Here is a 26,524-nt window from a genome sequence, read left to right as displayed (position 1 = left end):
AAGTATGGAAATTTAAAATTGGCGACCTGAGGAGGTAGTTCTCCATTCCCACAACACAATCTCAAGCAACTGGGAAATTCACTTATCGGACATCTACCAATTGCCCTAGGTGCCAGATACCAGGAATTTTTACTCTATTTGGATCAAATAGAAATTTGCTGTGGACACGGGATTTCCTCTGAAAACTAACAGTCAGGATGATACCCTGGCAACTGCCATCCCATAATCCAACCCAGTTGCCCATGAGTGGAGGCTTTTGGAAATATGAGAATGATCTCAATGATGTGCTGTCTGCAAGATATCAAACATCTGAAAGAGAGGCCCTCCTTCCTGCCTTGCTGCTTGGGAAGAATCTCAGAAAGGTAGGAACCTGCTATATCTGCTAAAAGCATGTGAGTCCACAGCTCTTATGATGTGTTTCTTTTGCAGAGACTTTACGAGAGCACTTGGCTCTGAGTTGACTGTCAAATTAGGATGTCAGATCATTAATTGGACAATTTGTTTGGAATGAATTGGCTCTTATGTTACAACATTGGCTGCAATTTCCAAATAATTCATGAAGTTGAAGTGGTCTACCTTGATCAATAAACAGTGACCATTTACAACAGTCAAGAGCAATTACCATTCTGACCTTATTAACAGACCTACTGCTCCATGTTGTTCTAATTGGAAACATCCATCGGCACTCTTGACTACAAGTGTTCTGAAGTGGACTATTTGGTGAGCACTTGGAATGTTTGTAAAGAGGAAGAGCTGCCTACCCTGATCATTTTCAACCTCTGATGACATTAATGAAAGATTGCTAGGTGTTAAACCTAAACAGTGTGTAGATATTGTGTAATGATTTTCACTACATATAGATAGATTCACAGGATGCTTCCATTTGTTGTTTTTGCAATACCATTTACGATATATTACCATATATATATATATATAAATAAATATATATATATCATAACCTATGACCATGTCCTCCTGTCAAATAGCCACCCTAGTTCATAGGAAAGACTTCATCTACTCCAAAGTTTAGATAAAGTTGCACAAAATAATTTATATGACAAATAGCCACATTTCTGCTGACATAAAGGTGGCAGTAATTGTTTGTGTCACACTGACAGAAGACAATTGTAGTAAGACATCTTTACGCTTGTTCTTGAATCTTCTTGCTGTGCAGCCCAATGTACAGTTCTCCTCTTTTACCTCTACACATGCTGCTCTGTGCTCAGTTGCTTTCTTACTTTCCCAGCCCTGATGGAGGCTCATTTTCCTGAACCATTAATACTCTTTCTCTCACTGCAGATACTTCCTGACTTACTGCATGTTTGTGTGTTTCAGCAGATCTGGCACTTTTATTTCAGACCTCCAGTCTTTGGATTTTCAAATCTAAATCCTAACTGCTTGCTGAACCTCCATGTTAACTTTCATTTATTAAGGTATAAGGACATCCAGATCTTATTGAACACCAGCAATATTTGTTTATTTTTATTTTTTCCCATGAGCTGATGGCTTCATGTTTTTCCATATAGTATTCTATCTATGGTCTTCCTTTCTGTTCACAAAGCCATTTCATATCCTCCTGAAACATCTCCTCATAAACTACACTATCATCCAGCCTTCTAATATCAGAAAACTGATCTATACTAAACTTGGTCCAAGTTATTGATAAAGGGTAAATGGCTAGATCCCTAATACCACCTTGAGGCATTGTACATTCTTGCTCTCACAATATTAAAATATCCTATTTATATCCATTCATTCCTGTTTACACTACCCTAGAACACATATTGTTTTCTATGCCTTAATTAAGTTTTCCCCAGGCTCATTTATTGGATCTATCCTTGGAACTTGAATTATCCATTCTGGCAAAAACATTCTCTTGATTCTTTCCTTCACTCTTCCCTAAGGAATTACAGTATTCCTGCAATTGTGGTGACCAGAAATCCAGACAGACTTGAACTGTGGTCCAGTTAGTGTTATTTAAAGGACTGCCCAAGCTTCTCTCTTGCATTCTATATCTCAGCCAATAAAAAAAGCAACCCCTATACTTTTTTAATGATCTGCTACCTCCATTCATCTCAACACCTTGCCATGCATAATATTTCTTTCCCACATTGCAACTCGTTAAATACATTGTCTTACACATCTCTGGATTAAATTCCATTTTCCCCGCTGATGAGAACATGCTTTGAGATTTAGTGCCAGGAACCAGTAGATCAGTGGTTCTCAACCTTTTTCTTTCCACTCACATACCACTTTAAATAACCCCTGTAAACAAGAAACTGGTGAAGTCTCTCCTTGCAATCAATATCAATTACTAAAAACCAGTGCGTGGTGGGTCATATCAATAGCGCCAAATGGGAATGATCTGGTGCTTGGCCAGTTCAGATGGATTTTCATCTTGGCTTCAGGTCTGAGACCAGAATGTGAAATTGTGAGGCTTAATGAAGTGACAGAGGTGACCAAGGCCTATCTTGTATGGGTTGCTTAGACAATACTTCTCCAAGAAGTGTTGGTAAATGCATGACTCCCTACAAATTGTGGCTGGATTAAATCATGAATTATGAGTCCTTCTTTGACTCAGTGGTGTGGTCCCCTTGGGTGCATGTAATGTTTAGGAGGTCTCTATTTACAATCCATAATGATGAGAGGTTAGATTGTGGAGGGTTGTGGCTGACACATGACAGCACTGCCCACTACCTGGTCAGAAGATACATCACCTGCTAATTAAGGTTTGGCCCTGTTCCACCCTGACATTGGCTCCTTTAAGTACCTTTATACTTGGCCTTGGGCCATTGACCTCTGTATTTACTAGACCTTGTTGGCACTGTCATTAATTTTCTTTGTAAATTACCTGGGCTGGACCCCCCAGCTCTCCAGTACCATAAAGGGTGCCACGTGTGCTAGATTCTTTCTCTTCGTCATCTTTCAGGGACCATCCTGCTTCCCTCCAGGCCAAGTACTGTGGAGCGGTGCTGGAGAAATTGTTGGTGAGGTGTGCACTGTTATAGGGTTGGAAGTGTTTTAATTAGTGTCCCTAGTAGCATAGATCTTTTCCTGAACTGAGTCAAGGGATGGTGGGCATCGTATTATATTTCCTTGATTATATGTACCCAGTTCATTGCGTGTGTGTGTGTGTGTGTGTGTGTGTCTGTGTGTGTCTGTGTGTGTGTGTTTTATTCCCATTACAATTTTCCCACACTCATCTTCTATAAAATTTGAGTATGTGTTTTATCTGCATTGGAATTTTCCCATGCTAATCTTCTATAAATTTTGCGTGTTTTATTCCCAATACGATTTTCCTATACGTGTTATCTATTAACAAAAATTACTGCTAGATTTTGTTCAGAATCCTTGCTTTTGAGACCCATCGAATCTGTTTTCTCACTCATAACAGAGGTCTACACAAATGCTCACTTTGCTTTAATTGCAGCAAAGTATCTGCAAATAAATGCAAAGTATCAACAGTCCTCTGACTGAGCAGTTTGCAGCATAATCTATGAGCCTGCAGCACAGTGCATGGTTGTCTGGTTGTGAATGTAGGTTTTGTATGATTGACCCTTCAGTTGATATTACTTCTGAGCCTTCAGCAATTTTAGGAGTAGGGTTTTCTAACTGAAAATTGACTGTCTTTTTTCAGTCCTAGATGGTGGAAAACCTCACTGATTACAGGTTTGGTGAGATCCTACTGTCAATATCATTTTGAGTGATTGGATAGTGATTGGTGTTTTATAAACACCAGTGAACACTAAAATCTTGCCTAAAAATAAGGAGTCAGAAATGTGCTCTGAGCTTCTCCACATTAGCATAATCTTCAACAACACAACACCATATTTCTTCATCGAAGTGAAAACAAAATCTATTGTTCGGTGGATGAGTGAAAAGAATAGAGAATGTATTTAAACTCTTTTATTCTCATGTGATCCCATCCAAACATCAAGAAAGTAAAATCAAAACCATGATATGATGGCATGAAGTGAGAGTAGGAGGAACTGTTGGTGAGTGAAGACTGCGTTGGGCAGTGGATGAAACTGATCTTGCGCCAATACAATTAAAATGACAGATTTCACCCTCTCTTTTATCACAAGCAGAAAGAAAACTGGATGAATAACTCAACCATCTAAACAATCCCAATGCTCATTAATACTCTCACTACATACAAGAAAATTTATCTGAAAAATTTCCACAATAAATTTAATCAATAGACCACCATACCTGTTATTGTCAAAGAAACAAAGTGTAAATTGCATGTACAAAGAAATATAAAAAAGAGAAACATGGGAGAAAAATACCAATTTTGGTTTATTTCCTTGCTCATTGACTTTGTAATTGAAAGTTAAATTAAAATATTGAGGAAAGTCGATGAAAATACATTAAACTGAGCATTTGCTTCAATACTGTGCACACATTTCTCAATGGAAAGTTCTCCAATCATTGATTAACCTTGTCAATAAAGTGAATAAGAGATGGACCACCTTGATGGACTACAAATCTTAGTTAGTGACTTATTTTTTACCTGAAGAGAAACCTGCCCAACCATTACCAGCATGTAACTTACAGTATCAGAGATCCCAACACACCTGATCACTGCACTCACATCGACAACAATGAAGTCAAGTCAAGTTTATTGTCATCTGATTATACAAGTTCACCTGATGAAACAGTGTTCTTCGGTCCTTGGTGCAAAACACGCAGACACGCAACCAGACTTAACACAAATACAGACAAATAATGCATATGCAGGACAAATGTTTTATCTTCATAAATAAATAAGTAAATATTGTTTTGTATAAATGAGTCTCGGGTGGTTAGTTCCTTTGGTCATTCAGCATTCTCACTGCCTGTGGGAAGAACCTGTTCCTCAGCCTGGTCATGCTGGCTCTGATCCTCCTGTATCTCTTCCCCAATGAGAGCAGCTGAAAGATGCTGTGTGCAGGGAGGAAGGGGTCCTCAATGATTTTGTGCGCCCTCTTCAGACAACAATGCTGTAGATCGTCGATGGGGGTGTATGGGAAGGGGGGGGAGGGAGACTCCATTGATCCTCTCTGCCACTTGGTCCTGTGTTTTGAAAGGCTGTGTTGAAACATATCAACACTACTCTGTGCGGTGACATGGATCAATTCCAATTTGCCTACCAGAGCAACAGGTCTACGGTGGATACCTTCTCACTGGCTCTATACAAAGTCTTGGCACACCTGGACAACAAAGATGGATATATCAGAATGATCTTTATCGACTGCAGTTTCACATTCAAAGCCATCATCCCTTCAAATTGATCAGCAAACTCAAAGACCTGGGCTTCAATTCCCCACTGTTTAAATGGATCATGGATTTCCTTACCTTCAGACCAAAATTAGTGAGGATTAGTAAGAAAATCTCCTCCACAATCGAGCATTGGGGAGAGGGTGAGCAAATTTAATTTCTTGGGAGTCACTATCTTGGAAGATCTTCCCTGGATCCAATATACTAATGGCATCATGAATACACGTCAGTGCCTCTACTTCCTCAGGAGTTTGCGGAGATTTGGTAAAACATAGGGAACCCTGGTGAACTTCTACAGATGTGTGGTGGAAAGTGTGCAAAACCAGCTGTCTGGTATGGGGACACCAATACCCCTGAGTGGAGAGTTCTGTAAAAGGTAGTGGACACAGACAGCCCAGGATATCACAGGCAAAACCCTCCCTACTATTGAGTACATCTACAGGGAATGCTGCCATCAGAGAGCAGCAGCAATCATCAGGCATTTTTATGGTGTAACACCACCTTGAAGGTGGCTCAATGGAAAGAAAAAAAGTTGAACTTACCTTTATATGGAGAAGGCTTACAAGGCAGATTCAGCATTGCTTTCAGCTCAGCAGTGTCTGGAGCCATCTTCAGGAGCTGAGGGAGGCAGGGCGAGTGGGGCAGTAGCTCCTCCCATCATTGTGATGTCATCAGTACGTGCCAAGAAGGGAAAACAGCCTACAACTGAAATGTCAACGGAAGTGCAGGTAAGATCTGTTCAAGGAGCCTGAGGACTCAGGCAGATCTCCTGTGCAACATGATTAGCTATATTATGGCATATGAGATTTTAAAAATCCCATTCCTGGGTGGTGGGTTGACGTTGTTGGCACGACGTCATCAGCCCGCCCCTTCACAGCTGCTTTTAACAGTATTGCCTTCACGAAGGAGGTGAAGAGAGTTGCTCCATCCCTGACTCTACCTCCCAGGAAGATCAGAGTCCACCTCCAGAATCTGCCCTCAGAGCTTTGAAAAAGGTAAGTTTAAACGATGTAAAGGTGGAGAATATCCACGTTTACATTTGCTTCATTTCACTATAAAAAGGCTTAACAAGGATCCACACTACCCAGCCCATACTCTGTTCTTGCTGCAACCATCAGGAAAGAGGTATAGGTGCCACCAGACTCATACCACCAGGTTTAGGAACACCTGTTACCCCTCCACCATCACGCTACAACAAACTTAATCGGAGATTCATTTAAGGACTCTTACTTTTCCCCTTTGTTGATTTTGTTTTCTCTCTGTATTGCACAGCCATTTTGTTTACACTTCTTTATTGTCTACACCTATACTTATCAACTTGTTTTTTTGCACTAAGTGGTAATTCTGCCTCACCTGCAGTACAAAAAGAATCTCAGGGTTGTATGTAATGCCATATATCCACTCAGAGTAGAAATCTAAACTTTGACTTTTTAATGTTATAATGTAATATAAACTTTACTGACAAATGTGGAACAGCTTTTAAAGTATTAGCAGGATTTCCCCTCCAAATTATACCAGGTACACCTTCATCTTCAATGATCTTTGAAATTCCCTTTGTGCTAACTGTTATTTTCGAAGTGGTGGCAAATTATGGCCTCCTTAAGGCAGCACTCAGGCATGGTACACCTGGACGCTGTGTGACCTACTGAGTTCCTACAGCATTACTGTTTTTACTAGCTTAACTATTCCCACCTCTCGTCCACGATTCTCTATGCAAAAATTTGCAAGAAATTTAAATTTGAGGTGGGAGTGAGTTTCATGTGTTAAGAGCCAACAAATTCAATTAGGCCAGAAGGAGTCCCAGGCTAATTGACCTGTGGTATTGCTTGTCAGCTGCAGGAATGCTGCCCACATATTGCGGGTGCTCAGGGGCACCTGGCTGGTGAGTGCGTTTGCAAAATGAGAAGGGCAGCCAAATGGCATCATACCTGCGGCCTGCACTTCAAGGCATATGGCACTTTGACAAGGAAATATTTAATCATTCCTTCACCATCACAGTCTGAATCCTATAACTCCCTTGCTTGACAGCAATGGGGTAGCACCTACATGAGAAGGACTGAAGTGGGTCAAGTAGGTGGCTAATCAGTAGGTCCTCATTCCCAGCCCTGCCGGTAATTGCACATGCTGCTATAAATAAATAAAGCCAAAAGAGAGCAAGTAAATTGTACAAGCAGAAGAAGAAGTAGGGTCAGTGAGCTCCTCCTCCTCCTCTTCCAAACGAAACAATTGTTAAAATAAATCTTGATTCATCTTTGCTGCTCACCAGTGTCTTCATTCTACAGGCAAAATATTCTGACGTCTGCAGTATGGCTGGAGTTAAAAATTACAATCAGTGCCTGATTTTTACCGCAAGCCCTTAAGGAGCATAATCGTCAAACGATCCCACTGGTTTCTGGTGATTATCTTGGTGGAAGAGCAGTTAAAATGATCCCTCATCTGCACATTAGTCAACCAGTCAGTTTTATTAGGCTCCTGCTCTGTTCCTACCATGTGGATTGGATTTAAATTGCTCCCTTCAAAAAGAAGGATATCATAAGGTGCTTAAAAGGAGGAGCCATTATACCCACTCCACCATTCAAGAAGTTTGTGAGTGTTCCATTCCTTGTTGTTTTCCACATTTCAGAGAGCATTAATTTCTCCACATGTTCTTCTTTCTTAGTGTTCAGACTCATTTGATAAAAGCATTCTGTCAGACATCAAAGAACAACTGAATTTATTAAAGTGCAAGCAGAAAGAGTCAAGGGATAAAATTTTCTCAGTCTGGTGCAATTGAGCTTTCTTGCAGGAGAAATGATCTTACAGAGACAATAAGGTTTCTGTTTTTAATTCAAGGATCATGTAACAGAACAGAACATGTAATATTACACAAAATTGCCTTCTGCCTGCTGTAGACAAACAGTCAATGTTGCCTGGCCCCCCTTACAGTGAGAGAGAAAAAAGAAGCAAAGGAGAGTCCCTTCAGAGACAGAGTGTCCATGGATTCAACTCCAACTCTCCTGCAACCTCTGCAGCCCCACACATTCCTGTTTTAATCTATCAGCAATCTAAGCTTCAGATCCAAACCTCCAACATGATCAGGAAGCCATCAGTGCCTGAGGCCCTTTGGTAGCCCTTCTTACTCTCAGCACCATCTCAAATTATGAGTCAAATAAACGGTTCCCATAAGCAAGTCTCCAGCAGCTCACCGATCGCAGCCCATGCAGGTCCCCGCCGCAGCATGTGTCATTGCCTGAGCTGTTGAACTTCTCACTGGTCTTCTGACATGGTCACACCTTGTCCACAGACCTCCATGGTTGCAGGATTTTACTTTCAAAAATCGTCGGCTCCTTTACCAGGCTGTTTAAGGCCTGTAGGGAGGGGGTCTAGCATTAGGACCAGGTGGTTGAACCCATTGGAGCAGTGCTGTGTCTCTGCTCTCCCGTTCGCATCAGTGGCATCACTCTGATTACAGCAGCTCTGGCAGAACCACCATTTTTTTCTGCACGTTCTCCAAAGATTAGATAAAATGGGTCAAAACCTGCACGTTTCTTCTTATGAGGAGAGTTTGAACTGAAGAACAATCTATGCCTCTAGCTGAACTATTGTGGTCCAACTACACCAAAGGCATCAAGCTGACAAATGATCCTCTCTGCCAAGGACCATAAGAGTGGCAGAGAGGATCACTGAAGTCTCCCCCCCCCCCCCCCCCCACCCACCTCCCACCAGCATCAACATTATATACCAGAATCATTGTCTGAAGGGGACATGCAAAACCCTTCCACCTTGCACACAGCATCTTTCAGCAGCTCTCATCGGGGAAGATTTACAAGAATCAGGCTGAGGAACAGAATGCTGAATGACCAAAGGAACTGCTCACACTAACCATTTAACCATCCGAGTCTCTCACATTTACAAAACAATAGTTATTTACTTATTTTTATCAATAAAATACTTGCCCTACATGTGTATTTGTCTGTATGTGTGTTATATCGAGTTGTGTGTTTTCATGTTTTGTACCGAAGTCTGGAAAATGCTATTTCATCAGGTTGTACTTTTTCTTTTAAATTTAGACCCTGTGATAGGACAGATCTATCACCAATGTATATAGTGTATATAGTTACAGTATCTAGACTGTGCTTACAGCGATTGGCTGAGAGCTAAGCCACGCCTACTGTCTGGGCCTTAAAGGGTTGTGTCCCTAGCCAGGTCGGATCATTCTGGACTGGTCGGCCATCTGTGAAGAGCTCCTGTCTTTTGCTAATAAAAGCCTTGGTTTGGATCAACAAGTCTTTGGTTATTTCGATGAGCTCTACAGACATACAGCATGGTGACAGGCCATTTCGGGCCCATGAGTCCATGCCGTCCAATTTACACCCCATTAAATGACACCCCAGTACATCTTGAATGGTGGGAGAAAACAGAAGCCCCCGTAGAAAACCCATGCAGACACAGGGAGAACGTATAAACTCCTTACAGACCAAACCCCGGTCTGGTCATGGCCAGAATTAACACATATCTAAGCAAAAATCTGGATACACTGCAATTCACCTATTGTCACATTCACTCCACAGCAGGCTGTTCCTACCAAGGTCAGTGGAGAGCTGGCTCTCCACTCAACTCGGGATCACCTCAAAAACAGCAATTCATACATGTGGTTGCTCTTCATCGATTGCAGCTCGGTTTTCAATACCATTATTCCCTCAGTGCTAGTCAAGAAGCTACAAACTCTGTACCCACCTCTGCAAGTGGATCCTTGACTGTGTGGCCAATTCCAATGCTATCTACAAGTTTGTTGGTGACACACCAGTTGTTGGCAGAATCACAAACGGCAATGAGGAAGTGTACAGGAGGGAGATAGATCAGCTCGTTCAATGGTATAACAACAAAAACCTTGCTCTCAATGTCATAAAATCAAGGAGATTACTGTGAACTTCAGGAGGAAGTCAGGGGAACACGACCCAGTCCTCATCGAGGGCTCAGTAGTGGAGAGGGTCAAGAACTTCAAATTCATGGGTGTCAACATCTCCGAGGATCTGATTTGGAGCTTCCATGTTGATGCAATCACAAAGAAAGCTCCCCAGCAGCTATATTTTGTGAGGTGTACCTTGGAGAGCATTCTGCGTGATTATGCTGGAGTTGTATTAAAGTCTAGTATTAGGGCACACATTGAATATCAAGTTCCAGTCGCCATGTTTTGTAGGAATTTTTATTGCATTTAAGGAATATAGAGACTTGCAAGGATGTTGCTGATTTGGAAAATTTTACCAAGGGAAAATCAGAGACTGAGATTGGCTTCTTTTGGAGCAGAAGATGCTGAAAGAGTAAATAGGGATGACCTGGGGAGTGGGTAAAGGGCAGGAGGCATGTGATTGAAATAATTAGTAGAAGGATTAGAGAAAAGTTGAAGGGAAATGTCTTCACCCAGAAGGTAGTAGGGACTAAGGTCCCACGAACTGAAATGGTGTTAAAACATGCTGTTGTCATATTTCTATCGAGCCATCCCACGCCCACACTTTAGCAAGTCTAATCACGTGGTTTCTAATTCTGGCGTACAAACATAAACTGAGGACTACAGCAGGAGTGGTGGTGAGGACAGTGGAAGTATGGTCGAGTGAGGGATTGCTTTGATTCAGTGCATTGGACCACATTCAAATGTGAATGAATATGTCATGGCTGTAAAGGACTTCATTAAGACTTGTGTGGATGAGTGTGTGCCCACATGCACATAACGTGAGTATCCCAACCAATAGCCATGGATAAACCAAAGGATTTGCAACCTGCTGAGGCTAGGTTGATGGCATTTAACACCAGTGATCCAGACCTCTATAGGAAGACCAGGTATGGCCTACAGAGGGGGTATAAGCACACAGATATTCTGTTGAGCATTTTAAGGTATTGGTGTGACCGTACCTGGAATATTGTGAGCAGTTTTTGGCTGCTCATTTAAGAAAAGATGTGCTGACATTAGAGAGGGTACAAAGAAGGTTCACAAGATGATTCTGGGAATGAAAGGTTTATCATACGTTTGACAGCTCTTGGCCTGCACTCATTGGAATTTAGGAGATGATGGGTGATGTAATTGAAACATTTTAGATGTTTAAAACATGGACAGAGTAGATGTAGGAAGGTAATACACATGACGAGAGAGTCTAGGATAAAAGGGCACAACTTCAGGATTGAAGGGGTCTGCTTAGAACAGAAATGCGTAGGAATTTCTTCAGGATCTGTGTGAGAACAGATGTAAGAGGGGGGATTAGTGAGTTAGAGGGGGGCAGAGACCAACCTGTTGATGGGGGGGGGTGTGGTGCTAGCAGGTGCCTACCTGTCATTGAGGCCATCCCTCCAACGTGGGACAAGAGGACTTGATGCATGCTAGTGACATGGCAGGGGGCACACTAGCATGCATCATTCCAGCAGCTACTGATGCAGGAGGGAGTGGGGCAGATCTGATGGCCATCTCGTTTTTTGGGGCAATGCCCGTGGATGCCCCCCCCAGTGCCAACCCTGAATTTCTTCGTCCAGATGCAATTTGTTGCCACAGGCAGCTGTGAAAACCAGGTCATTGGGTGTATTTAAGGCAGATAGGTTCTTGACTAGCCAGGGCCTCAAAGGTTACGTGGAGAAGGTCAGGCAGTGGGACCGAGTGGAAAATGGATCAGCTCATGGTTAAATGGAGGGAAGACTTGATGGGATGGCTTATTGTCTAAATGAAACATGCTGATGGGGACATTTAATTTTGGACCTATGGTTCACAAACAATTTATTTTAAGCAAATTGATATTGATTGATTGCAATAATTAGTCATCAAATTTCATTATAATTGCATCACATGACAATTAAGAATGTCAAATGAGAACTGGATGAGCTTTGCCTTGTTTTTTTTTTCCATTGATATATTTCTGCATTGCCCTGTTGAAATGGTTGAATTTCTTGTTTATCCATATTCAGCTTTTGATCATTTAAAATGTAAATTAGAATGCAGTTATTTGCTTCACCTCCTTTGTTTTGTATGTGGTCAATCCACCTGAGGGTATTGGTAATCACTGTTTCTGTGTCTTTCCGATTTAAGCCGTCAGTACTTTCAGAAGATGAACACTGCACTTGTATCATCCAGGTGGACCTAAAAGGATCATAACATATTGTAAGTGCATTGTAACTTTAAACATTAGAGGTGATCTAAAGTTGGCGATGTGTTGCAAAGCCAGATTATATTATTCCTGCGTTGTCTGTAACTACCTGAATGCCTGTAGTCATGTTTAAACCATGTACCAACCAGCTTAATGTACAATGTGAAGCAATTTTACTTCAAGATATGCTGCCATTTAGACACCAGCTCCTCCTGGAGCAAAGCTCATACTACCAAGCAGCAAGATAATTTAACAAGAGTCAGGTTAATGATTCCTTAAATGAATAGATTGAAAAAAATGCAGAGGTTGTTCAAGGGAGCAGAAAATGATTTTTTCTTGATCAGCTGAGTGAATCAACTGTTGGGATTTTTAATGAATGCTATTTGAAGTTTGTTTTTGCATGAAGGAGTTGATATTGGCCCTGATTCATCTTTGTCCTGATCTTTTCATATTTCCTCCCATGCAGAGCCATCGGGATGACATGACTTCCCTCCAGACCGGCTTCCTATAATAAATCAAAGTTGCTCCATTCCACTCTCTTGCATCGCATGAAGCAAAATCTATTAGCAGACTTGAGATTCTTCCAATCTCTAGGCAATTTCTGGATTTTTGTTCAACGTGGATAAATGTCAGTGAATTCATTCCATAATTTTATGCAGCTCGTGCTAGTTCCAATAACTCAGGAATATTGTAAGATGGATTTAATATTTTCTTACATGTTTTGGAATTAGAGGTTATTTCACACAATATTGACTGTCCATTTAATCACTCATTTTCCAATAATATATAAGCTTCATTTAATTTCAGCTAATTGTGGGTCAGAGTCTGGAAGTCAAATTTTTGGGAAAAAAATTCTGCTTTGCTTAAACCAGACGTTTTCTTTCCACTCACATACCACCTTAAGTAATCCCTTATTAATCACACAGCACTTATAGCACAGGGAAAACATAAAGTGGTATGTGAGTGGAGAGAAAATGTTGAAAACCACTGGCCTAAGCAGAGATGGTGGACTCTACCAGCATTTTCACAGGGCTTTCCACAGAGTGATAAGTCTCAGATAGATGGAAGATTCATTCTTTTAATTTGTATTAGCAATTTTTTTAAAAACTGATGACAGCGTACAACACTACACTCTATAAAATCTGGGAGAACAATGGAAGAGACCAGAAAGAAAGGTGCTCATGTTGTAATTGTTATACAAGGGTTAAACATGGCCTGGCTCAGTTGAGGAATGGGCTTGACTCACCAACACCATCAGCTGGAGCCAGACCATCACTTCACCAGATCGTTGATCAATTGTTAACATATTCCTATTTATCTCCTTACTATAATTTTGTGTTGAAAATTAATAATTTTCAACATTATTGCATCCTCTGATATTCCTATATCTGCCAAGTTATAGCAAATATCCATTATATCTCAGGTCATTATAAAAAGTGAAAAAAAGATTTCCTTTGTTTTGTAATACAAATTTACATGAGCATGAAGATTTTTTTCAAAAGCTTCATCTTGTTTGATTTCCCTCCTGTTAAAATGTCCATGCTGGTGGTGTAGAGATCTTGTTGCTGTGGAGTCCCAAGTGTCTGGCTGTTATTATTGTTTTTTTTTGTAAAATCCATTCATCACGATGGCCACAAAATCACCATAATGGTACATAATTGGAAGGGAGTAGACCAGAGAGTCCGTAATATTGATGCCACAAAATATCATGGCATAGGTCAAACATGGGGAAGGAAATCTCTTTCTGATGACCACCCACCTTTCTCCTACTGTGAGCGAGTGGGTGAATGAATGAAGAGTTTAGAACATAGAACAGTACAGGAACAGACCCTGGGCCCTGGAAGTGTGCACATGCTCCTCCAAAAATGGATAGAAAGAAATGTTCATGGACTAAGTGAAGAACAATGGAAGGGGACATATGAAGAGCCAAGGTGTGGAATGGACTTGTAAACAAAATGTGCTGCTGTGAGTACATTGTGGTACTTTGGAAGAGTTTAGTGAAATTGCATTATGATATTTCCAATATAGGTGAGAAGATAAAGGAATGAATGATTTTTCATTATGTGACCTCACAAAAGTACTCTAAATAGTTGTAACACTGCAATTTTGGATCAATACACTACTGTTCAGTTGGATAATGAGTCACAAACTCATGACAATATGTTTCTTTTCAATGTAATTGCAGAAAATAACTATATTTGATATTTCTGGTGATTGAAGCCACATGTATTGAAGCAAACAACTATTATAAGAGCTGGATGATTGTCTTACTCAAGTTACAAACTAGTACTTTTGTTAATGTAAGCTGCATTTTCTTTTTAAAAGATTTTTATTAATGTTTTACAAAATAAACGATTGAACAGTACAATTATACAATGTGCTATAAGATTTAGAATTTTTATTTTAAACATTATACAATTTTTTTATATTAAGGAAATCCAGAGACCAGAGAACAATCATAACAATAAAGTAAGGTTTAATAACAAAAAACCCCAATAAGAAAAATGTATGAATCAAATGACCTCCATCTTGGAGAGGGACAACACAGCACCAAAATTCTGGAACTACACTAAATCTTAAGGTTATGATAATAGTCCGTAAATGGGCCCCACATCTTCTGGAACTTAACATTTGATTCCTTGATAGCATATTTAGTTTTTTTTTTCCTAAAGTTAAACAAGTCATATCTCTTAGCCATTGTGTATGTGTAGGTGGAGTATTATCTAAATAATTTATCAAAATTGCATGTATGGCCATCAGTGATGTAAAAGATTAAATTTGGCTTTCAACTGAAGTCAGTAAAATGTCAACATCTTGATGTAATCCTAAAAGAGCAATTAAAGGGCAAGGTTCCAATATTAACTTAAAATTCACCAACAGTGTTTGAAAAACATCTTTCCAAAATTCTTCTAAGCGAGGGCAGGACCAGAACATATGAACTAAAGAAGCATCACCTATTTTACATTTGTCACATAGAGGATTTATGTCTGAATAGGAATGAGACAATGTAACTTTAGACGTATGTGCTCTATGTAGCCCTTTAAATTTCAGTAAACAATGTCGTGCACAAAAGGAAGTAGTGTTATAAAATTAAAAATGGAGTCCCAAACCTCATTGGAGAATGAAAGACTCAAATTGCACCTTCCTGTTAAAACTAACTGGTGTATTTCACTATATATTGGCAGCTCACTTATCACAGTAAAACTATGATAACATTGGACATTGAAAATTTTGCTTCCTGAATACTTTTGGATATATTTTATGGATTTTAGTCTGCCAATCATAAAAACCACCTAAAAATGTTCCTATCACGTACCATTTTTTTGATATAGCCTATTACTGTGATTTCTTGTCATATTCTAGTCGACTTCAAGCATACAAAACCATAAAGTGCAACATGTTAGTGAAAATTCATTTCCTGCATTTGCACTTGGGATTTCTTCCCTGGCAATCTTGGTGCAGTCAGTGGCAAACGTGGAAAAGTGGAATAAAGGCTGACTATTATTGAACACTGACATGAGGCATCAGATGCTGAGTGCAAATGAAAATCAGTGGCAAAACAATTTTAGGTCATTTGAACTAACTCAATGTGTTAGTATCATTATGTGATTCAACATGCTAAATTCAACAAAAGTTAATTTATCTCCAACTTGCTATGTTATACAGCAAATCTGAAATTATGTTTTTGTTCCACTGGAAGTTGTTTATCATAATCCCCAATTTTTTTTTCTGGAAGCAAACCTTTTGGAAAAAAATAGTTGTCCAGTGAAATCAAATTACAGCAAAAGAATACCAGGTGGACAGAAGTAATCCTGCTAGGACTACTGACTCCATCACAATTATATATAACATCTACAACATGCTCATTAGTTACTAATCCAGGCAGTGCTGACAGCTCCTCCCAAACCCAATGCCTTTACCATCAAGGACAAGGGTAGAAGAGGCATGGGGTCACCACTACTTGCAGGTTTCCCTCCAAGATACAACCATCCTGATTGGAAATATAATCATTGTTCCTTCATGTCCCTGGCTCTAAGTCCTAGAACTCCCTTTGCAACAGCACTCGGCAGCCGGCAATTAGGGATTGTAATAAATACTGCCCTTGTCTCCAAAGCAGAGATTACAAAGAATTCTAAGCCTCCCTGAAAAAACTCATAGAAAGTCTGGCCCATTCCCACTCAAAATGGAGGAGAATCCTGGATGACACCAAAAACGTTGTCTCGAACTCTTAGATGCCCAATACAAATGGCAGATGGAGGTGCATCACCTTTATTTTATCTATCCATCTGCTGGGCCAAACAATTCCTGTCCTACCTGTGACAGCAAATCTTACACTGACCTCATCGTCACCACAGAAGGTAGAGAATTAGCACATCATCCATGAGGAACTGCCTGAGAAAAATGAAATAACATTAAACCTCCACCTCTCACCTGTATCCCTTTGCAACAAATTGCTGAATTTATCCCAAAATCATTTAACATATCCTTGAACAATTGTTACTTTCACTGTGAATCGGAGCTTGACTCTCTGTTATTCTTTTTGTTGAAGAAAATGACGGAAAAAGAAAGAAAAACAAAAAGATGTTACTGTTATTTAAAGTAATCACATTTAAAAAGTGCATTGAAGTGAGACCATAAATTTTTTGGACAATAGCCTGCAGCAGGGTTTGCCTTGCATAATTTACAATACAAAAACTCGCATCTGCACCAATGAAAATATGCTTCTGCAACACAGTTCATCCTTCACAAATCTGAAATTCTGCCTTTTACTCAACGACCTCAGTCACACATAGTAGCACGGTGATACAGCCGCTGTCTCACAGCACCAGAGAATTGGATTAAATCCTGACCTCTGACACTCTGCGTGAAGTCCACACATTCTCATATGAATGCATAGATTTCCAGAATGCTTAGGTTCTCTGGTTTTCTCCCACATTTCAAAGCCACATGGGCTAGCAAGTTCATTGGCCATTATAAGTTACCCTTATTGTATAGGTGAGTGAAACATTTTTTTTTGGGGGGGGGGGGAAATGGTTGCAAATGTTGGCTGCCTCATTTACTCTGGATAGACAGAAGCAAGATCTGAACTCCAATTTGGAAAAATTTCACAAAATAGGGAATTAACCTGTTTCAAATTAGATGCTGGAGCACCTGATTATCCTGGGCAACAAATATGTTCAAAAGGTTTGCTTCCTGAAAGCAAATTGTGTAGAACACAAAGATAATTTCAGATTTGCTGCGTCATGTAGGAAGTTGGAGAAACCTTAAATCAACTTTTATTGAATTTGGCATGTTTTAATCAGATAATGATGCTGACACATTGTGTAAGTTCAACTGACCTAAAAATGTTTTGCTGTTGATTTTCATTTGTACTCAGCATTTGATGCCTCTTGTGTCAGTGTTCAATAATACTCGGCCAGCATTGATTATTTCAATTGCCTTGATAGCGCTTTTCCATTGTCACAATGTCCTGGAGAAACATTTCACCATGTTCGTCACTGACTGCACAAAGATCAGCAGGGAAGACGCCCAAGTACAAATGTAGAAAATGAATTTTCAATAACATGTTGCACTTCGTGGTTTTGTATGTTTGAAACAGACTTAAGATATGACAGAAAACACAATAATAGGTTATATCTAAAAATTGGTAAGTGATACAAAATTTTTAATGTGATTTTCATGATAATCTGCCCAAAATGCATAAAATACATGCAAAAGTGTTCAGGAAGCAAAATCTTGGAATACATACAATATAGGAAAAGGAGTAGGTAAGTCGCACGCCATTTGCACGAAAAGCCCTCCAGCTATGTTTATATATTGACCATCAGCTACTTAAAGATTAACTGCAGGCTGATAACTCTCTGCTCTGTCTGAACTTTGACAAAATTTGGGTCCTTGCAAAAGTTGGCTCATGTAACAGGAGTAATATCAAACATGTGCCAAATGCAAATGTGAACAGACGTGGGAAAGCAGTAGCATTCCAGGAGTGCAGTTTGACTGGAGAAAGGCAAACCGCTGAAAAGTAGAAGGAAAGATGCAAACATGAGGGCAAATATCAATTATTCAGGGAGTAATTTTGCCAACTGAATCTCAGCAACAAGCACCATGTGAGGCAAATTGCTCAGCCAAATGTTTCTTTGCACTTGCTGTATCACTCACTGGAACCTAAACCAACTCTAGAAAGCACTTGTAGAATCTGCACTTTAGTTCGAAGGACTTCATTGCAATGTAAGAACAGGTCCAGAATTGCATTGCCAAAAGTTGTTTAGGTTATGATGGCATTCATTTTTTTTATTTCATTTCCAGTGAAATCAAACATATTATCTACTTAGTTGGCTGTTGCATGTAGCTGTGAGGAAGAGAGAATGAGAATGTTCCAGTGATATTGCATAAAAAGTTATGTGCTATAATTGTCCTGTTTGAATATTTACTAGTCTATGAATGCTCCATGAATACAAATTGCATGAGAGTAGTACTTCTTAGTGTGGAATGAAGGGTCTGATTTTTTTGGAGATTGTTGTGGGTGATTGAGTCCAAAGGTGGAGTAGAAAATTATTGATAATTTCTGTGGGGTTATTGAACGGCATGCAGTGATGGTATAAGTGCCCTGACCTGGTCTTTGTGTGCTCCCTTTTGCCTGAATGTGTAAGTAAATAGAGCCATAGAGCTGTGGCCCTCTTAAATACAAGGCATCTCATTCACCAAAGTCTGAAAACCATGAAGCGTGCTCATGCCCACACTCTAGTTTCACAGGTCAGTTTTTTTTGCACAAATGGCCTCCACCATCTTTTGAAGCCACAATGCATGACCCTTTAGGAGAAACACACTTACTGCAACTTGGAGTAGCGAGTCTTGACACTGCCCCTGAATAAACAGCATGATTAGCTGCAGTTATTTTAATTAACCGTCTCATGTAGTTGATGCACTGTCTGCTTAGCAGTGAACCACATGTGGATTAATTATACATCACATTCACTCTGTTTTCAGGAGCTCCCTGATTGAGAACCTATATCTTTTCAGACAAATTTGTGTACTCAGTGTCTTTTTATCTGTTTGCAACTGTAACAGCTGCTTTGCCAAACTGTCGGATAAGGAGAGAAAATGGAGTCCAATGCAAAGTGGGTCCTTTGATGCACCAAATTCACACTGACTATCAAATGGCCATTTTACTACCTTCATAAAGTCTAATACCTCACAGAAACAGACCCTTCAGCCCATCATGGCCATGCTGCCTATCAACTACTGATCCATACTAATTCCATTTAGAGCCAGCATAGTGGTTTGGTTAGTAGAGTTTCTGCCTCACAGCTCTGGCCAGCTGGCTTCAATCCTGACCTCTGTATGCTGGCTGCATGGAGTTTGCATGTTTTCCAATCTCCTCCCACATGCCAAAGACATAAGGTTTGGTGGGTCATTTGGTCACTGTAAATTGTCCCGAGTGTGTAGATGGCTGTTCGTATCAAGGGAATTTTTTTTTTAAATTTTTTTATTTTTCACACCATAAACCACATTGACCATGATACATACATTTTCCCTTTCAAATATATACAGTGTCATTTTCTCCCCCCCCCCCACCTCCCATCCCACCCTCCCTATCTCCCCCCCATCCATTTAAAGTACAAAATCTAAGATACATTAAACCAGTCAAACAATGTTATCATTCAATAAAAATAAACAAGAAATTCCACTGAGTCAATTCTTTTCCTTTCCTTCTCCTTTCATTAATTTAGGTAGTGAATGTCCCCAGTAGGTTTTCTCTATTGTGTTTCATGTAAGGCTCCCATATTTATTCAAATATTTCAATATTATTTCTTAAACTATATGTTATTTTTTCTAATGGAATACATTTATTCATTTCTATATACCATTGTTGTATTTTCAAATTACATTCCAATTTCTAGGTTGACATAATACATTTTTTTGCTACGGCTAGAGCTATCTTAACAAATCTTTTTTGTGCATCATCCAAATCAATTCCAAATTCTTTGTTTTTTATGTTGCTTAGGAGGAAGATCTCTGGATTTTTTGGTATATTGTTTTCTGTAATTTTATTTAATATTTGGTTTAGATCTTCCCAAAATTTTTCTACTTTCTCACATGTCCAGATTGCATGAATTGTTGTTCCCATTTCTTTTTTACATCGAAAACATCTGTCAGATACTGTTGGGTCCCATTTATTTAACTTCTGAGGTGTAATGTATAGCCTGTGTATCCAGTTATATTGTATCATACGTAACCTCGTATTTATTGTATTTCTCATCGTTCCAGAACATAACTTCTCCCATGTTTCCTTTTTTTTCTTTATATTTAAATCTTGTTCCCATTTTTGTTTAGTTTTACCATTTGTTTCCTCATTCTCCTTTTCTTGCAGTTTAATATACATATTTGTTATAAATCTTTTGATTATCATTGTATCTGTAATCACATATCCAAAGTTACTTCCCTCTGGTAACCTCAGACTGCTTCCTAATTTGTCCTTCAAGTAGGATCTCAATTGGTAATATGCCAGCACTGTATCTTGAGTTATATTGTATTTATCTTTCATTTGTTCAAAGGATAATAATCTATTTCCTGAAAAACAATTTTCTATTCTTTTGATCCCTTTTTTCTCCCATTCTCTAAAGGAAAGGTTATCTATTGTAAAAGGGAGTAACTTATTTTGCGTCAATATTAGTTTTGGTAATTGGTAATTTGTTTTATTCCTTTCTACATGAATCTTTTCCCAAATATTGAGTTGATGATGTAATACTGGAGAACTCCTACGTTGTACCAATTTTTCATCCACTTTATATAATATGTGTTCAGGTATCTTTTCCCCTATTTTATCTAGTTCTAATCTAGTCCAATCTGGCTTTTCCCTTGTTTGATAAAAATCTGATAGGTATCTTAATTGTGCGGCTCTATAATAATTTTTTAAGTTTGGCAGTTGTAAGCCTCCTGTTAATTTATCTAGTGCTATCCTCGGTTTCCCCCCTTTCCATAAAAATTTCCTTATTATTTTTCTTTAACTCCTTGAAGAATTTCTCTGTCAAGTGTATTGGCAATGCCTGAAATAGGTATAATATCCTTGGGAAAATGTTCATTTTAATACAGTTTATCCTTCCTATTAGTGTTAATGGTATATCTTTCCAATGCTCTAAATCGTCCTGTAATTTTTTCATTAGTGGATAATAATTGAGTTTATATAGATGGCCGAGATTTTTATTTATTTGTATACCTAGGTATCTTATTGCTTGCATTTGCCATCTATCAAGGGAATTTGATGGGATTAATGTAAATGGGTGCCTGATGCTCAGTGAAGGACATGTTTCAGTGCAGTTTGAGTTTATGATTTAAACTTGAGTTTTTCAGCCTAACCCAAATCTAGATTTATAATTTGGAAGCCGGAATTGTGAAATCCATATCTCCTGCGTGAGTTGAGGTACCTTTGACAGCCCATGTTAAATAGAACACAGTGAAACTGTAGGGCGGCATGTTTGGTGTAGCAGTTAGCGCAACCCATTTACAGCAACAGCGATTGGGACCGGGGTTTGAATCCCACACTGTCTGTAAGGAATCTATACCTTCTCCTTGTGTCTGCGTGGGTTTTCCCTGGTGTCTCCAGTCTCCTTACACTGTTCAAAATTGTACTGTGTAGGTTAATTGGGTGTAAAATTGGGTGGCACGGGCTCGTGGGCTGAAATAGCCAGTTACTGTGCTCTATGCTCAATATAAAAATTTAAATATAAAAAAAAATTAAGAAACTACAGATAGATTAATGGGAACGTTAGGATACACAGTAATTTTCTTTTGCTAGGGATTACAAATTAAAGATTGACTAATTTAAAATGCAGAATACAATAGGAATCCGCTTTTATCCCCTCCTTAAATGGGGTTCTTTGTAATGATCACATAGCTTGATGAGGACTCTCCAGTGATTTAGGAATTTAGGGCTCCTGCACTTCTCTATCTGCTCTGCCACAAGGGGCTTCTAACATGACAGCATTTAAAAAGGGAATACATAATCACCAATCAATGTTGATAGACTGTAAGGAGCGCTGAACTCTGCGCAGCTGTGTTTTGCAGATAAACATAGTTTTCTCATCACAGCCGATCCATGGGAGAATTCCACGCTAATCCTTTGACTGGTTCTTTTTATAATCATTTTATATGTGAAATCACGTTTCTGAACCTGGGGGGGGGGGGATGATATGTGCTTCCTTTGTTCAAAAATAATCAGATGTTCAGATAGCTGTGATATGGAACTTGAATTCTGTTTGTGCCAATGTAAGAAATGTACTTTTAATTTTACAGTATGGTAGGCATTGGGACAGATTCTCACCTTTGCAAGCTGGCCACAATATTTTCCTAAATATGCCATAGGTTATAATTATTTTTTTCTCTGCATCAGGGCTGAAATTCAACCACTTATTATTTTAACATTATCAGCTCAACCTCTTGCCTTGTTCAACCTTACCCTTGCGGCAATTTAAGACAAATTTGATTGCAGTTACTATTGTATTGCTTGCATGAACAATAATGTGATAATAATCCAGATAATATATTTTGGTAATGTTGATTGAGATACAAATATTAGCTGGGATCTTGAGGAGAACTCTGCTGCTTTCCTTTGAAGTAGTGCCCTGTATCGTCCTGAGAAGGATGGTTTAACATCTTGTCCAGCTGTTCTTGTAAAAGTGAGTTGAATAAAAGCTGGTTGATGATGCAGCTAAACCTTTTAAACTATTCTTGAGCTAACACAGATAGATGATTACAAGAGTTGTACTGGAAACAGAAATGCCAGTCAATGATGGATCGTAATTTGGAGATTCAGAGGTCGAGCTGGTAAAATATTCAATGGGATTGAGGACTGGAGCTGGAGGTGAGATTGCAAATACAATATTCCCAATCCAGACTATGCTCAATGTTTAAAGAGATGCTGTGCCACGACTGTGAAGCGAATGTTGAAAAGTTTAAATAATTTAATCTGAAGATCTAGATTACTGAGGTTGAATGTGCAGTCTTTGACAGCAGTGTAGATACACAGAATTGTGAAAAAATGGGAACAGGGAAAGACTATTTGGATTCTTGCTCCTGCTGCACCATTCAATATAATTATGAATTATACTCTAATATAATTTTATTGCTTTTTCTCCTTACCCCTTGATAACTTTTGTGTCTGGAAATCTCAATGAACTGGGCACCGTCACTCCTATGGTAGAGAATTTCACTTCCACCATTCAATGAGCACAGACATTTCTCTTTATGTCAGTCATAAACGCCTTATTTGGTATCTTGAGACACCTGGTTCCAAACACTCCGAGCAGGAAAATATATCCTCAATGTATCCACGTTTCCAGCTCTATGGACATTTTGTATGTTAGAGTGAGATTTCTTCTAGTCAATATAAAGTTAGTTGATCCAGTCTCCCCTTTTGTTGCTATCCCAGGGAATCAGTCTGATGAACTTTTGTTTGTGGTCCCTCTATAGCAAGTACTGTATAGCTTTTCTGAAGTAGGGAGACCAAAACTTCATACAATATTCCAGAAGTGGGTCTCAGCAAGGCACTGAATGATTATACTAACATATCCTTGCTACTGTAGTCAGAACTTCTTGTTCCGAAGGCCTAGAAGGTCAGAGCAGAAGAGATTTTCATTCTTCACTACTACAATGACAGCCACATAATTTTGCACATCAACAACTTCCAATCTATCATCGATGAGGTAATACCCACTCTGTATATATTTTTGGACAGAGTTGATTGCTTTTACCTTTGTTGTTCTGCTTGAACAGTGTATTTGCTCACTTATTCAGCTTGTCCAAATCTTCCTGAATCCTTGTTGCAATCTCCACAACACCACCCAGTTTGCATCATTTGATTTTCTCACCTAGATCTTGATGCATCTTGTAGCTCACTGCAAACCATCCATTGGACCTTGCAGTACTCCACCAGTCACTGTCTGCTACCTTGCTTCAGATCCATTTGTTCTTATATCTGCTTTCTGTCTGTCAACCTATTTTCAGCCTTGTGGACTTGTACTTCAATTTTGCACACCAACTTCTTATCAAGTGCCTTCTTAATATCCAAATTCAGCTCATCTGCTCATCTCCTTTATTTTCTCTACCAGCAATATCTTGCAAAGCTTCCAGTAAACTTGTCGAAACAGAATTGCTCTTTCATAAATCCATGATGACTCAATCTGATCCTGTTGATATTGTTGAAGTGTCTTATTGTTGCATTCTTTATTATGGATACCAGCATTTTGCTGATCACTAAATATCAAAGCTAACTGGTCTTTAGTTCCATGCTTTCTCTCTCCTTTTTTTAAAAAAAACATGCTACTGCCCACTCTGCAGTAACTACTCCATAATCCATTCAATTTCATGATACAATTTCCTGGCAATATCTGGGATGCAGATCATCAGGAGCTGGGCATTTGTTTGCACTGATTTCTGAGGTTCTCTTTTTGTTTAATGAATACCATTTTTCTCTAACTCCTCTTTCTGACCAATGAAAGGTGCTAATTTGCTTGTGTCCTTGAGTGAATTGGATGGTCGCACTACATAGGGCTGCAGCATTTCACTTTCACCCTATGAAACACTGGGTCCCGACTGGTTAAAAATGTGGATTTATGTCCTGGACCAGTCTGCAGCCTGAAACAGATGAGAAAGCTGTCTGCTCAATTACCGCTGAAAATTACAGTATAAGCATGACTTCTGCAAGCTTCGGTTGAAAGTCAAAAATACTCTCCCTTTTAGATACTGGTATGCTGCTCTAAATTCTGGACTCTCCTCATCCAAGTGGTGTGGGCCAGAAGTTGGGTAAATGCCTGTTCATTCACATGCAGTGTGGCTGTGGCAGGAAGCAGGAGCAGCATTTTTATTAGATATTTCCTATTTATTATTTTTAGCACCAAGATTCACCTTGACAATGCATCTGCAACCTTTGGTTTCCTATTGAGATTTACCCCTCTGAATTCTTGTATCTTCTTTCTCTATCTCTATGCCAATGCCCCCCCCCCCCCCCTCCACCCCCGCCAGAAGTCTGGCCTGCTTCACATCTTTCTGCTCATTAGAGTCTCAAGTGTACTTCCTTCCATACAATTAAGACCAATAATATGTCTCTTATTACATGAATTCTGTTTTTATTTGGAGATTTGAAATTATTTGAGAAGACCTGGATCTGTTAATTGGATGCAATTCCACCTTCTCGAGATTTAACAATAGTGAGATTGGAGTTTCACTTTACAGCAACATACTTTGTCATGTCCAAAAAAAATGTATTGTTCAGTCACCTCTGACAAGCCCATATGTCGCTTGTTCTAGCTAGTAATTAAACCAAATGCTTATGGTGAATTTCTTTTTTCTCTCACTGCTTTTTAAAAAAAAATTGCAATGTTTGTTGGAAAAAAACTATCTGTTTTCCCAGAGTTCACCAGGATCATAGAGTGTACAATTTTTAGGATTGTGCTAGACAAATAGGTCAGCTAAATTTCGGTTGTTAAACCTACATTATGCAAGATACTTTGTCTTCAAGGCTAAAGTTCCATTCATGGAAGTTGTGTATGCATGTAGAATTTCCAACAACATCCAATATTATGGTGAGTTTGATGATTTTATAGGATATATTTTTTCATTTCCTTGTGGACCTCCTCAATAAATAAACCTGCTGGTTAAGAGGGTAGAGGATTCATTCTTACTTAAAATATACATTCTTCATTAAGTTCAAATAACTAAAAATCATCTTTTCTTCTGCTGAGGTGTTTGTCAATTATTATCACTGCCTGAGAAAACGGATCCCCTGTATACTATATGGTTGTAATTTGATATATATTTACATATCTGAATTGCACAACCTTTTATGTTGGGTCTGAACATGAAATACTTAATTAACGTGCCCCCATTCGTTGGAAAACAGAGTCAGAATGTAGAAACAAATATTTAGCAAGAAACCCTGAGGGAAATGAAAGAGGTCATTATTTAAGCAGGGGGTGAAGTCAGTGAAAGCGTCAGTTTGGAGTGTGAAAAATAGTAATATAGAAATGCTGGAGGAACACAGCTGGTCTTGCAGCGTCCATAGGAGGAAAAGATATATTACCAATGTTTTGGTAATATATCCTCAAGGTATGAATTTAAAAAAAAAACCCAGGAGTTGACATTAAAAAGGCTGGGGAAAAGGG

General features: G+C 39.1%; 2 long non-coding RNA genes across 3 annotated transcripts; one reads left to right on the top strand and one right to left on the bottom strand.

Annotated features, from left to right (window-relative positions):
• Positions 1-4,605: 4,605 nt before the first annotated feature.
• On the bottom strand, positions 4,606-6,027 carry LOC138743444 (uncharacterized). The gene is made up of 2 exons (XR_011344894.1): positions 5,802-6,027; positions 4,606-5,192 (listed from the first exon to the last, which is right to left on the bottom strand). It is a non-coding gene; the product is annotated as an uncharacterized lncRNA (long non-coding RNA).
• LOC138742885 (uncharacterized) lies at positions 5,888-13,114 on the top strand. 2 transcript variants are annotated; one of them, XR_011344490.1, is made up of 3 exons: positions 5,888-5,987; positions 12,308-12,379; positions 12,832-13,114. It is a non-coding gene; the product is annotated as an uncharacterized lncRNA (long non-coding RNA). The 2 variants fall into 2 exon arrangements; XR_011344489.1 differs by lacking the exon at positions 5,888-5,987 and adding an exon at positions 5,994-6,254.
• The last annotated feature ends 13,410 nt before the right edge of the window (positions 13,115-26,524 follow it).

Source organism: Narcine bancroftii, chromosome 9 (genome assembly GCF_036971445.1).
Source record: "Narcine bancroftii isolate sNarBan1 chromosome 9, sNarBan1.hap1, whole genome shotgun sequence".
Taxonomy (NCBI): domain Eukaryota; kingdom Metazoa; phylum Chordata; class Chondrichthyes; order Torpediniformes; family Narcinidae; genus Narcine; species Narcine bancroftii.
Note: the sequence above shows the minus strand (reverse complement) of the source record. Positions and strands in the feature narration are given on the sequence as shown.